Raw genomic sequence first — 14,200 nt, 5'->3', positions numbered from 1 at the left:
GGTATCGACTGCGTGAATGTTAGATCTTGGTTGAGGTCTGTCTGAGCTCATGCAGTATTTAGCAAAGTGATTTTGCTTACCACGGGCGTGACAGGTTTGGCCTTTTGCTGGACAGTCTCTGTCTTTGCTGTGTGGGTACCGGCCACCACAGTTGCGACAGGTGCGCGAGCTTGACTGGTTAGACTGCCTCTGCTGGGGGCGTCTTGACTGCTGATGGTGTTGGTTGTACTTTGGCTGTTGTGCAGGAACGTTGGACCGGCGTCCACAGGAGGGGCAGGGGCCAGTTTGCGTTGGCTCCTTGACTTCGACTTTGTTCACAGTTGACATGGTCGATGGAGTTGTTGAGTGTCATTTTAGCAGCATGACAGTCTGCAGACTCGTATGTTCGAGCAGTCTTGAGGAGTTGTACAAGCGTGAGGGATTGTTCTCGAAGTGCATAACAACGAAGTTTGTTCGACGTGCATGTCTGGATTATTTGCGACTTGATTTCACTGTCCTTTTCCGGGAATTCACAATGGGTTGCTAGACGTTGGAGTCGTGTGTGGTATTGAGCAATAGTCTCGCTTGGTTGCTGCTTGGACTGGCGGAAGGTGTACCGCTCGAATTCTGTGTTTTTTGATGGGTTGAAATGTTCATTTAGTGCTTTCTTTGCACTGTCATAGCTGGAGCCAGTGTCCGGCAAGGTATCAAAAATCTCATTGACTTCCTCGCCAGAGTAGTGGAGCAGCAGAGCTCGTTTCTGAGATTCATTTACAATGTTGAAAGCAACAAACAAGTTCTCAAGTCTTTTGACGTATTTCTCCCACCGGCTCATCGCCAAAATGTAGTATTTAACGTTGGAAATGAACGGAGCCACACACGCTGTTCACGACTGACTATTAAATGTATTCAACAACTGAGTGGAGGTCAATCCGTGACCTATGATATTGTAGCGTAGACCTTCGTGGGTTTTTCTTTTCAGAACACAACACACTGATTTTCTTTATTCAACCGTCCTTCACGACTTTTCCCAGACTTCTCTATCTACAGTCCATTCGTTATCAGCACAATTACATTCACTCAATTTTGGCAGTGGCCCAATTGATTTTCCCCGGGCGCGCCAATCCTTATTGTTTTGCATCCGGCCGCAACCGCAAAATAGGTGTCCAATTACAGGCGTGGTTTCCGGAGCCACAGCGCGACCCCAAAACACAATAGAGTTCACAGAGTTCGTGATTCACAGTCAATAGGGGGCTCCGGCGGTGCATGCTCCAGCGGAGTCCTCAGGCACCGGAGGCGTTTGTTACAATTTCAAGAAGTATGTGTATGGAGTGCCTATGACACAATATTACAATACTGACCTGATTTTGATACAAACAGACCCTGTTAAAAATGCGAAAATCGCGACGATCTCATCAGAGGTAAGACCCGCCGTGAACCCGCCGGTACTGGTTCGCGTGAAACGCAGCGCGCTCACTTTATGCACGTGTTCAGGACCTTTTAACGCGGGATGTTACTTGAGCATGCTCATGCATATCAAATGAGATAGTTTAACCAATACAAAAAATGGAAATTTGTCCACTTTTCACTAAGTCCAATTCACATGTCACAGCAGCCTATACATCGTTTACGCGCACGTGTACATTTTTGTAGGCCTACGTACACATCGTTGACAAGTTGTCATAATGGTGTCTGACGTATCTGGCGGCCAAGTGTCAAAATTATTCAGTTTGAAACTCGAGAAATGCGTCCATCAACCATCTGAGCAAAACATTTTTTGATGTTTTCAGTGACCATCATGTCCAGGGGCCAGCAAATATCGACGCTTCGTGTTCGACGTCCTAAAATGGACCGTGGCATACTGTCGAGGCAGCGTGTACGCTGTTCAGTATTGTTGATGTATTCCCCATTAACATTACATTAACGTTGAGTATAAGGCACAGAGACAAGAAGTCAGCTGCAGCACGGTAGAACACCTGCCCAATGCATTCGAAGTTATTATGAGGACGACTGAGGAACCCTTTCAAAAACGGACTAAAAGGTAGGCGGTATCATTCACATTTCAATTCATTTATGCAAGGACAAGTGACCATGGCAGCGTTTACAATTTAGGCTTAGGGGGCCTAGACAAGGCTGCGCTTTGCCTACAATTTAGGCCTAGGTGTACATGTACTGTACTGACGGCCATGTGCGCCACGCATGAATGTCCTCGGCTAGCTAGCTATACGATAGGCATATGTACATGTACATACGTATGCGAAAGATGCGTGCAGTCCGAGATGGTAGTGTTCACTGCATTATTCTATAATACAAGTACACAAAGCAGGATGCAGCAGCGGTTGTACAGGCTAAGTGACAGGAGTGGAGTTGCGAAACAGTATGTTTTTTAAACTTGTGTTCATTGATGTATTGATACATAATGAGGACTTGAATATTTTCTTCAATCGGTTTTTTTTATATAAATACACGCCAAGTAAATGTTATACATCTTAATATTCAACACAGACAACAGTTTATTATGAATAAGATAATGAATATCCTAGATATTTATTATCTTGTTTATAAAAACTGTATGGCATTGGGTTCACCACCCGTAGGGGAACCCTGGCCATTTTTCTATTTAGTACAAAATTAACTTGCATTGATTTTGAGCTATTCCCAGGGCCTATCGATAGAAGAGTGGATTTGAATGTTTCTTTTTGGATGATAGCATTTCAACAGTTTATTATGACTGAGACAAAAATTGGATAATTTTTTATCTTGTTCCTAAAACTGTAGGACATTGGGTTACCACCCATAGGGAAGCCCTGACCTTTTTTTTAAAGTACACAATTTAAGCAGCACTAGAATGTGATATTTGTCTGTACTTTGAAGGCACAGTCTAAGCTTAGTTGCAAAGTCCAATTTAGTTTATAAACCAAATATTTGTCATTATAGATTAAGTTTAAAAATCTGTTTTTTCTCCTGTCATTCTGTAGTCCAAGAATGAAAGTTGGGCTTCCAAGGAAAGATGAGCTGTACAATGATCTGGTGACAGACTTCAATGAGCCTGTTCCAGAGGAAGCCCCACATGAGCCAGTCCCGGATGAAACCCCAAATGATGACGTTTCAGATGTTTGAGACGGAATTGATTAATTTTTAATTCATGTGAGACAAGTCTCGGCGAATACGAGTAGAACAGAGATAAGCACAGAAATTCATATTCTATAATATTTCATCTTTTTGCACGTCATTGTCATACGAGACATGGGGACATGTATGCCAGTAAAGTGTCAAGCAAGTTTACGCAGTTTGTTGGTTATATTTAGTATTTTTCTCTATTTGTGTTCATGTAGTAAAAGCAGATTTTACGGTACACAATAACACACTATTCAATCATACTATACTAAATCTTCCTCGTTTTATATTCAAAATGAACAGCATACATTTGGTATTGTTGACAATTTTTAGTATCATTACGTGCATGGAGACTTAAAACAAAAGTTATGAAAGTAACTGTTTAGATAGATCTTTTGCTCTTTATTGCCGCATATGTCAGACATAAAATGAATGAAGTCTTACACCAGCGCAAGTTTAATTCTTTGTTATCCTACGGCCAGAGCAGTTTTAATTCCAGATCGATAACCAATAGCAGGGGGGGGAATTTACTCAAGCAACCCAGCCTACCGGCAATAAACTATTTGAAGACCCAATGGGCCTAAAATTTATTATTTTTTACATTTTAATAACATTTCAGAAAGTGTATTATTTGATACTTTGCATTATACTTTCATTGAAATTAGTTTTCTATTAATTTATGACTGATAAAACGAAATTACAAAATGTTTACATATTGTATATATATTTCTCACAAAGCAGCAGCAGCAATTACAATGACATTACTCAAACATAAATAATCTTTAGCACTCATTTAAGGATATGTGACATTTACATCAGAGAAAAAAAAACCAATTATGAATGAGGTTTCTAAACTTTTTGTTTTGTATTATGCGTCGGCATACAAACTTTGTGTAATACAAATGTGAGTGATTACTTAATTGAAGTATGATTTGTACATAAATTTGCAAACGCTCACTCTAAGTCTATCCTTTTCGTCATGTCAATGGCTTTATTTCTGGCTTTTCATTTTTCATGCTTTTTTCATCATCCGTAATACAGTTTAAGTGTGATTGACCAAAGATGTATAATTGTTTATAACTCGTTCATTCAAAATATCACAACACATTTCTTTTTGTACGAGCATATTTTCACAGCAACATGCATTTGATGTATTTTCAGATACATTTTGGTGCACTTGCATAAAACTTGCCCGCTACAAAAGAAATATGTAATTTCACCAAAAGTGATTGCATAAATAACAATACCAATGAGTACTGAATGACATTTCTTGCTTTGTTTTGATGCATGTTCCATATTTTAACGGTTTCGAAAGTATTTTCTACTAATATTTAGAGCTTTTTTATATTTATAGAGTTGATTTCATTTTGGGATGGTTTACAGATAAATACTTCTAACAATATTCTACTTACAAGGGAAATTGCTATATTTAAACAGGACTAGGTGTTCTTAGATATTTAATAAAACGTTTTTTATACTACTTGATTGCTGCTAATTCATGTACATTGTAGGTGACATGATTTTCAAGGGCAGTAATATACAACATTATGTTAAACACAGTTTTCAAGTAGTGCATTGTATTTATCGTGTCTTGTACGTGCTGTCATTGTATAAGCACTGATACTAAATTTATAGGCAGTAAAATGTAGTTCTCACAAACGTTTCTTTTTTTCATCACATTGGTCAAAATGTATTTCGATCATGTCTCCAGATTGAGACTCGATTATTAATTTCTTCCACAATATCCCATTCCCGAGGCCCACATCCACCCTGACACTCTTTTCACAAGAGCATTCACTCACCGGGGCAGTTTGGTTTTGCCACATGCGGTAGAAAGACGCCCACTTCCGAGCACCCCCTTAAGTTTAATACAGCTGGCCCTGCATTGACAACGCACGATTCAGAGGTTCTGTCTTTCTTTACAGTGTAAACGAGTGAGCCGCAAAGTTTCATTGGCCTTCAATCTGTGCTTTCTGATGCTCTTTTGAGGTTGAATGTCCAGAAAAGACCTATGACCCTTGCAAATTCATGTCAGCTTTGTTGTACTGTTGGAATAACACTACATGGCCTAGCCGCATTGAGAGTTTCTCCAATCAATTTCTTTTCTACTACGCAATATTCTAGAATTTTGTTTCGGGAGCAAGGCGTTACAATCGTAAGTTTTTAAGTAAGTAGAATCGTAACTGGTATCGTAGCTAGCGTCAGAGCTGTTGGAAGTCCTAGTGCAAGTCCAGCGCCTGAACTGGCGCCTGAACCTCCAAAGGTGGAATCACCGATTGGATAAAGCATTAATTATGGAATTTGGCAAATGTATTGAAGAAACTTGGGTTGAAAGCTTGGGAATCATCGGCAGTATTTTAAGTTGGATTTTTACAGTGGATAGTAATGCGGTTGGATGGTTGGCAGAGCACGTGCGGACCTTGTTTGTAGGCGTGGGTGTTTTGATTTTGGCGTACTTGCAAAAGATGTAAACGGATTTATAATAAGCAAAAAACTTAAACCCCTTCTCAGATTTGGGAAGGAGTTTTTACTCCTTAAATCAAACCGTTTCAGTCAAAACTTTAAATAACATAAGGCTTACGTTCTGAAACGGGGCTTAAAATTGGCTTTAAATTTTGATTCGGTAAAATTGTCGGTTCTTTGTTCTTTTTCGGTCGCTTCATCATTAAAATCATTTTTAACCTCTGGTCTTAAATTCAAACTCAGTACGTAACCAGTCCTCATGTCTTAAGCCGCAATTTGTAAGTTATTGTTATAACCCTCGAAAGTGCCGAGATGTAAGTCCATGTCTGAGGGCACCAAATATAACCCCGGTGCAACTACGAAATTTAAAGGCATTTTTGCGTATTGCATGAATCTTGAAATTGGTCAATCGACTGTTTGAGATCAGGGGCTGAATTAATTAAAGATTCCACGATCGTAATAAATTTTTGCTTTGTGTCTTAACCTGGTGCCAGTGGCCAAAACGCTAGTCTTGGTCTGTAACGCGTATACGTAAGCCCTAATGGATTCGTTTACCTTGGTGATTCCCACGGGTGTTAACATAGTCCTAGAAAATAAAGTCCCACCAGGCCAAAGTGACTGCGTCCGACTGTAAACCCAATTGACCGTATAAGTACTCACGTGACCCGAGCCTTTAGGTGGTTTAGCCCAGCCAAAGCCCATAAAAGTAGACCCCGCGTATTTGCCATTAGTGACGTGTAAGTCGTGCGCATCGTAATTTGTATTAGGGAAAGGTGTAAAACCGTTGTCGTAATAATAGGCAGTTCCTAATCTGTTTGACAAAGTGTCGCGAGTTTGTTTAGACGACTTGTTTGAATCGACTCTGTATAAAGGACACGTGTCGGTAAACTCCCGATGATCGTTATTATTGTGTAACGCGTCAAATACGTCATCACTCGAAATGGGCATCACGCAGTCGTAAAATATTTTTGTCGTACCGTGTAATATACGTGTAAACTGAATAAAGCCGACACGTATGGATTGGGATCAGGCAGCAAATCAAAACCCACACCGCAGGCCGTCGTCGCGCAATAGACCGCAAAAAATAAATTGATTTTGATAAAACGAAATTGGCTCGGTCACCCAGCGGTTGACGGCTTCGTCCTTGGTGACCTTTGGTAATTTATACACGCGCGTTAAATTTGGAAATTCGGCGGTAACGATTTGTCTTTGTTGACTGCGACTGATAAATTACTAAAGTTGGCTCACATTTTTTATACGTCTTTTTTATTTTAAAGGAGGCGCCGTCGGCTGAAACGCTTGATAAGCAGGTGGCTCGATCGCTTTGCTCGCCGCTTCTGCTCCTTCGTTGACTTGACGTTCAAATTCTTCTTTGCTGTTCAACTTTGGTTTCTTGTAATTATGTAGACGTATTTGACTTGATCTTTTCTTTCATTTCTTTAAACTTTTTTATTTCGAACAAAATAAGTACAAATTCTTCCTGCGATATATCACCGTCTTTAATCGCGTGTGATACGTATTTCCCGATGGTGTTTAGCTTTTTGGTTTTGTGAGTTAATCGTTTAGTGGCGTACTTAAGCACTGCGTAGGCACCTAACGCACCGATAGCGATGCCTTCCATGACTAGTCCCCACAGGCCCGGTAACGACGCCTAAATTAGCGGGAATGCCAACGGCTGCCGAGGTAGCGCCCAACGCTTCCACGTCGTACTGCACGTAACCGAGTGCAGTTAGTACCCGTTTAATCTTTTTCTAGTTAGCTTCGTGCGCGTTCTCTTTAAATCTGGGATTTATTTTCTTCAATCTTTCTGAGTCTGTAAACTTTAGTCTCGGCTTGTTCGGCCGAGTTTAAAGTCAAATCTTGGTAAATGTTAGTCGTCATCTTTTATTATATACGCGTTTTATATTGTCGCCACTAATATATTAAGCTCGATAATTACTCCGTCGTTTTGGTTCTGTAACAGTTCCCCATTTGTTGATCTGAGGTAAAAAGTTAACTCGTCTATATTTCTCGAGTGCAATTTTCTGGGCGTTTCAAAATCGCTACGAAAATATTGATTTGTTGAAATCACTTGTAGCAGGTCAAGCGATGTAACAATTATAGTTAGTGTCCAATTGGGGACAATAAATAAACGTGAGCTGATCCTCTTCCAATGTATAACCTCTTTCAAATAAAATCTTCTAAACTAAGATTACCTTATCACCCTTTGAATTATCGATAACGTTTTTCAATTTAAACGTCTGAGGATTTTGACGCAAGTAAAAAGTGCGAGTCTCCATTTTATTATATACGTTTTGACAAATCTTGTTTGGCGACGTTTTAATTTTTCATAGGCGTTTTTCCAATAATTATCTGAAACTTTAAACAGATCTTTTACTCTTAAATCGTCCTCTCCGTTTGCCTCTTCATGACATAACGCGATTAAAGCCCTCAACGGTCTACCTCTAGACATCTTACCATGCGAGCAGATCGGTCATAGGATAATTCAATGTTAAGTTCTTTCCAAGTCTTCTTTGGTTTCCACGGCGGTTCTTTTTTCCAAACGTGATGATGAAGAAATCTATCTCCCATCTATTCAGGGGTATATGAACAAACCCAACCAAAGATTAGTCCACATTTTTTACGGACATGTCTTTCGTCCATTTCAAATATTTGGTGCTCGCAGGGTTTTTTTGGTCGTGGTGGTGGTGTTGGTGGCCATTCGTGTTTGTTACCGAGCAGGTAACAGATCTCTGCGTGTGTCATGTTTGTTTGTTTTTACTTAAAGTCTATTTGTTTAAACTAGTCGTTTCACGGTTAGGTTAAAAAAAAACCAGTTACCCCAAAAAAGAGTAACCGATTTAAGTGTCTTTTGTTGTTGTTTATCAAGTTAGTCTTCTGGCGTATAACCAGGGAAGGTTTCTATTAAATCCACCCCGTCACTAATAAACTCAACCTCAAAGTCGTTTTCTATCCGAGGTTCTTCTTCTGGTTCTGATTTTGGGCCGTAACCTTCTTCTGGTTCTAGTAAATCCAGTAGATCTTGTTCTTCTGACTCCGACTCTGGTTTTGACTCTGGTTCTAATAAATCCAATATACCTTGGTTTGCTTGTCCTACTAAACGGTAAGTTGGTTCTTCTTCTGACTCTGATTCTTCTTTTTCTAACATTAAACCCACTCTATAATAATCTCTTTCCTAAATTTGTTTTTGGCATATAGTTTTGGTCTGTAACAAGTTTTAACCTTTCATATCTGTCATCAAGTGTTCGTAACAAAAATTCTTGGTTTTGCACATCAACACAGTTCACACAATACTTATAATCTTGGCATTTAAAACACTCAATACAACGAGTACAATCACCGCAGTTCTGACAACTCTCGCAGTAAAAACAATCACTACAGTCTTGGCAGTCCTCACAATAACAGAGATTTGTACTGTTAGAGCAATAACTACTGTGGTGGGGTGGGGTGCGCGCGGAAGTAGGGGTCTCCTTGGGTTAAGAAGGGACGGGGAAGGGTTAAATCGGCACACAGGTCCTTTGGACTCGAAGGATGTAGGTAGACCAAAGCAGGATTGTCAGCTTGCCTCGTGTATAACGATTTGTTTCGTCTGCTACACCTTTCAGCCAGCACCTGTGGATGTCAGGGGCTGGCGACTCATTACTTTCCCAAATGAATTGAAACATGAATTATCAGCACCAAAATCGATCTATAATTATGACAAAGTTACCTGTGGATGTCAGGGCAGGCGACTGCCGGAGCCCGCGCACGTAGTAACTTAGCAACAATAAGTATGATGTAATGGTTAAAAAAGCCTATTTTTCCTGTACCTAATTCCTATAAGATTGATAATTTTCCTATATATTATTCCTATAAGTTTGATAAATGACAATAAACCCATCCTGGTTAGATATTTGTGTGTAAAAGTGTGGAAAATAAAGATTGTTTTTCTAAAAATGAGTCAGTATCACATTATTGATTTATTATAGATTTTTACAATTTAATTCAGCCCATTGACTTTATACCCGTACATGAGGGACTATTTTAGAACCGTAGTTTTTGTTGATCATCATCAAATTTGTAGCAAGTACTAACTAGAACAAAGACAATTCTGAATTATTCACGTCATGATGACGTCATCACGTGATTTATCATTAAATTTTCAATATTAAATATTCTGTTAAATTTATGAAACTTCCTATATAATCAGCCCTGGCTTCCTGAAACATACCTTTTGCAGCAAGTGCCAGGATAAAATGTTGTCTTCAATTCATCTCGTGTGGGTCAAATCACATGACCCTTCCTTCCAGCGAGACCGGAAGTGGCCTTATTGTGTTAAAACTGGTAATAGGTATCGAGTTGTTTTCAACGGTGTTTGTCTGCTGGGGTATAGTACTCTACAAATTATCTGATGACGTCACCTAAATTTCGAGCGCCCTCTAGGAACAGGGTAAAAATTCCGAAAAATGAATTTTGAATGGACGGTGTGGACGCCCAATATCTGCCTGCAACGTAGGCACAGAGCGTAGGGCTTGATACTCAGGACTTGGCAAAATGCCGACCACGTGCTGCCAAGGCAGATCGAATTGTATGGAACGCCCAAAGTGACAAATGTTTAAGATATGTAATCTGTCCTTTTTTTCTGCGATAAGTATACTGTTTTGTATTGTATATGTCTTATTGTATTGGGTTTACACCTTGCAGGCAGTTAGGAAAGTTTACAAACAGAAATTGACCTCAGGTGATGACAATACCATCAGCAGACGAGTCACGTGACATTAAATGGTGTCTCATTTAAAGTACTATATTTCCTGAAGTGTATATCCAAATTGGTTCAAATCTTGCAGATATCTTGAAAAGGGAGTGCTTTAGAGGAATTTTGACCTCGTGAGCATAACTTCATCAGGAGACAAGTCACGTGACATTGAATGGTGCACTCTTTAAGACCCCATATCTCCTGAAGTACATGTCTGTTGTTTCCACAAGTTGCATAGAGTCCTCATGAGGGGGGAATAAAAAGGATGAACACGGAGGTTGTGGCACAAAGCTTGTTGTGGTCGAAGGACGAAGGAGGTTGTGGTCATCAGCAGACAAGTCACGTGACAAAAGAGTGCACTCTTTAAACCTTTTATCTCCTGAAGTACATGTCAGATCGGGTTCAAATCTTGCAGATGTCTTGAAAAAGGAGTGCTTTAAAGGTACATTGACCTTATGTGATAATGACGTCATCAGCAGACAAGTAATTAAGTGTGCACTGTTTAAAGCCCAGAAGTAGATATCCTATTTGGTTCAAATCTTGCAGATATCGTGAAAAGGGAGTGGTTTAAAGCAATGTTGACCTTACATGATGATGTCATCAGAAGGCAAGTCACGTGACATGACGTCATTCAGTGATTTATTGTTGATTTTGTAACATTTAGTTTGGCCGTTTGACTTTGTACACGTTTTTGAGGCTCAATTTTGGTAACTTAGCGATGTTTGATTGTCATTAAAGTTACACCAAGGACAAACCTTAAAGAAATCAATGACAAAATTACGTCATGATGACATCATCTCATTTATTATTAAATTTTCAATATTTCAGTATTACATGAATGTTGTAAAAATCATTGTAAAATCAATCGTGGTTTCCTGTAACATTCTGTTTGCGGCAAGTGCGAAGGTAAAATTGGGTCTTCATTTATCTTGTGTGGGTCAAATCACGTGACCCTTCCGGTCAAAATTGAAGTGGGTTCATTGTTTGAAAGTGGTAATAGGTATCAACTTGCTTTCAACGGTGTTACTGGGGGTATAGTATTCTTAAAATCATCTGCGGATGACGTCACGTAATTGTCGAGCGCCCTCTAGCGACAGGTTAAAAATCCTGAAAAATGAACTTTGAGTAGATGTCTGTTGTGACGTTTGTCCTGAAAATTGATGTAGACAATGATCGTAACCCAGTTAACACGTGTGAAATTTGGGGCCGATGACGTCATCAGATTGGAAGTAATGATAAAAAGTTCTTTTAGTCTTCAACATTTTCGTAAACGATCAACCGTAACAGGTTTAAGCCTGAATTGTTCATTAGATGATTGCTAAAACATTGAAGTCAACTGCATGAAGTACTACTTTTATCTGAATTGAACAGCCTGCTTCTTGTTAAATCGTGGAACTCTGCCTACCTGCGCAGGGGAAGGCAATCGTCAACCAGTTAATGGAACTCCTTGTTCGTAAAAATGAACAGCAATTTTGCTATTTTGTTCATAACTGGCTCCACTGTGAAATGTCTTACTGTAGATGACCGCACAATTTTAACAAGTATGACAGAGCCCCTTTGGACAAATCTACGAAGAAACCAAAACATGAGAAAATGAAAAAAAATGAAACAGGTGACTTTCAGTCTAGATTTATCCCAGATTTGCTAGATTTATCCCTCCGAGCACCTGATCCGGAAAAAAAATCCCGTGGAATATACTACCCGGCTTCTGTCTGGCTTGTAAAACATCCCCCTGCGCTCCGTCGGTCAATTCCTGAAAACCACCATCTGAATATTTGGAGAAAGAAAAGGCCGGTATTAAGTGATCACAGGGGGAGTTGGCTCTGGCGGCTTTGCTCTTGATGTTTGTTTGACATATCCATGAATTCCGGGGTTTCAATAACGTTTGACTGTGCAAGCCAGAACGCCTGTGTTCTGACTTAAACGCAGCCGGGGGACACTAGACTTAAAGCTGATTTCAGGATCTTCATTAAATTCATCCTTTTTTGTTTATCCTGTTATTTAACAAACCCTTTAATGTCACACTTTTGTTCTCCAACATGTAGCTCGTGGCAAACGTCACGTGGGTAGTCACGATTTTTCGTTTACAAATGAAACAAATTCTCGAGAATAAATCGTAGTCCAATTTGGTACTTGGCGACTCCTCACTTGTTTCAGCAGAAACAAGGTGGCACTGCGACAAAGAAGAAACAACAGGAACAGGCTCATATACGGTTTCGGGGACAGGGCCAACACACGAATGGCGAAGAAGCAGAGGGCGACAACTTAAAAAAACTGGGTGTGAAATTTGCAAAGAAACTTCTCACGACAACGTAGAAGAAATTGCAGGTGACAAGGATGAAGAAACCGCGCGCGACAATAGCAAAGAAAATCAATGCTACATTGACGAAGAATCCTTGGGCAACGACGACGAAGGAACCGCGGGCGACATTGAACTAAAAAATCCATATGATTCTGATGATACTGATCAAGATGGTTTAACAGACGTTTGTCAGTTTGTGACAGACAGCAACGATAAGGAAGACGATACAGACAAGATTGGCGGTGACATGACAGACAGCACTGATCAAGATTACACAAGCGATTTGGCCTTAGATCGGTACTATGCAGATGAAACAAACACGACTGACGAGGACGATGAAGACGGTTCTGAGGGAGATGACGCAACTGACATTTTGGGGGTTGATAATGGCAACAAGATCCACAATGATGTAACGGGCACACGTACAGAACAAATTCCAATAGCACAAACAAAGAGAACACCCAAAACCACAGTGGAGAAGACAATGAAGTTGAAGCGCTGAAGAAAAAAATCCCTCTGATGTTTGAAGATGACAAAGTAGTTAGCTTCCTCAAAGAACTTGAAACGGAACAGAGGGATATGATGAAAGGAATAATGGCAAAATGCATTGAAAACCAATTCAATCATCATTGAAAAAATGCTCATTCAAATTAATCCTGCGATTAAACTCAGCACAGTACCAACTCTAGATCTCGATTCAGTTTAATCTCCAAGCACTGATGCGAGTGATGATGAATTTCCGATTGAAGAGTTGGTACGCATGCAACGAACAAGCTCGTCGAGTGTGAACTTCGCTGTCCGGCTAGCACGAAGAATGAAAATAATCTTGTATCGAATAGGTGCAGAAAACCAAAGAGTAGCAAAGTGGGTCAGTTAGACCAGGCCCACTTTTTTCACGTTATTCAGGTTCCACAATGTCTGCAAGAGATGGAATTGCGTAACTGTAAAAGAGCAATTGACACTAATGGACGCAAAATCTTCAGAAAGCGCAGGCGACTGAACAATGAATTTTAAACTTAAACACAAATCGCATGACTATGGTCAAGATCTTGAGTTTTTATTGTAGTTTGTCGTTAAGCGAATATATTGTGGTCTTTGTCCGGTTAGTACTTGAAAATCATTCTTGAGCAAAGCCTTTTTCATTCCACCAGTACAGTCAAATTCTTTACAAAGAAATGACGGTTTAATGTTCAATTTTTGTGTAACTTGGTGACATTCACTTTCATTTTATTGTAATTGATAAATTTGCATGTACATGCAGCTGATTTACAGCCAACCAGTTCTGAATGATCAGCAACCTTTAAAAACAACGCAAAAACAAGCCTCAAGTGATTTTCTGACGAGGATATTTTTGAACTCCGTATTATGGACCATTTATCTCTACTCAAAATTTGCGCAAACACTACCACAACTCTGACAATCATCTTGGCAGATAACACGTTCACATTTCTTCAGAAGAAGTTCGTCTCTAAACCCATATTTGTATGCTTATGGCTTGTTGTAGCTTGTTACGCCAGAAAACACTGTTATACAGTTGATTATCACTGACAAAATTGTAATACATGTATTTGTTTGAATGGAATGGTTATGAATTGTTGTAATCG

At 39.7% G+C, this 14,200-nt stretch overlaps 1 long non-coding RNA gene across 1 annotated transcript; it reads left to right on the top strand.

Annotated features, from left to right (window-relative positions):
- The first annotated feature begins 1,435 nt into the window (after positions 1 to 1,435).
- On the top strand, positions 1,436 to 5,273 carry LOC147797830 (uncharacterized). Its single transcript, XR_015426770.1, has 2 exons — positions 1,436 to 2,020; positions 2,958 to 5,273. It is a non-coding gene; the product is annotated as an uncharacterized LOC147797830 (long non-coding RNA).
- The last annotated feature ends 8,927 nt before the right edge of the window (positions 5,274 to 14,200 follow it).

This window comes from Acanthaster planci, linkage group LG10 (genome assembly GCF_054643075.1).
Source record: "Acanthaster planci isolate LZ-2023a linkage group LG10, COTS_SCS, whole genome shotgun sequence".
NCBI lineage: Eukaryota > Metazoa > Echinodermata > Asteroidea > Valvatida > Acanthasteridae > Acanthaster > Acanthaster planci.
This window is presented reverse-complemented; position numbering and strand designations above follow the sequence as displayed.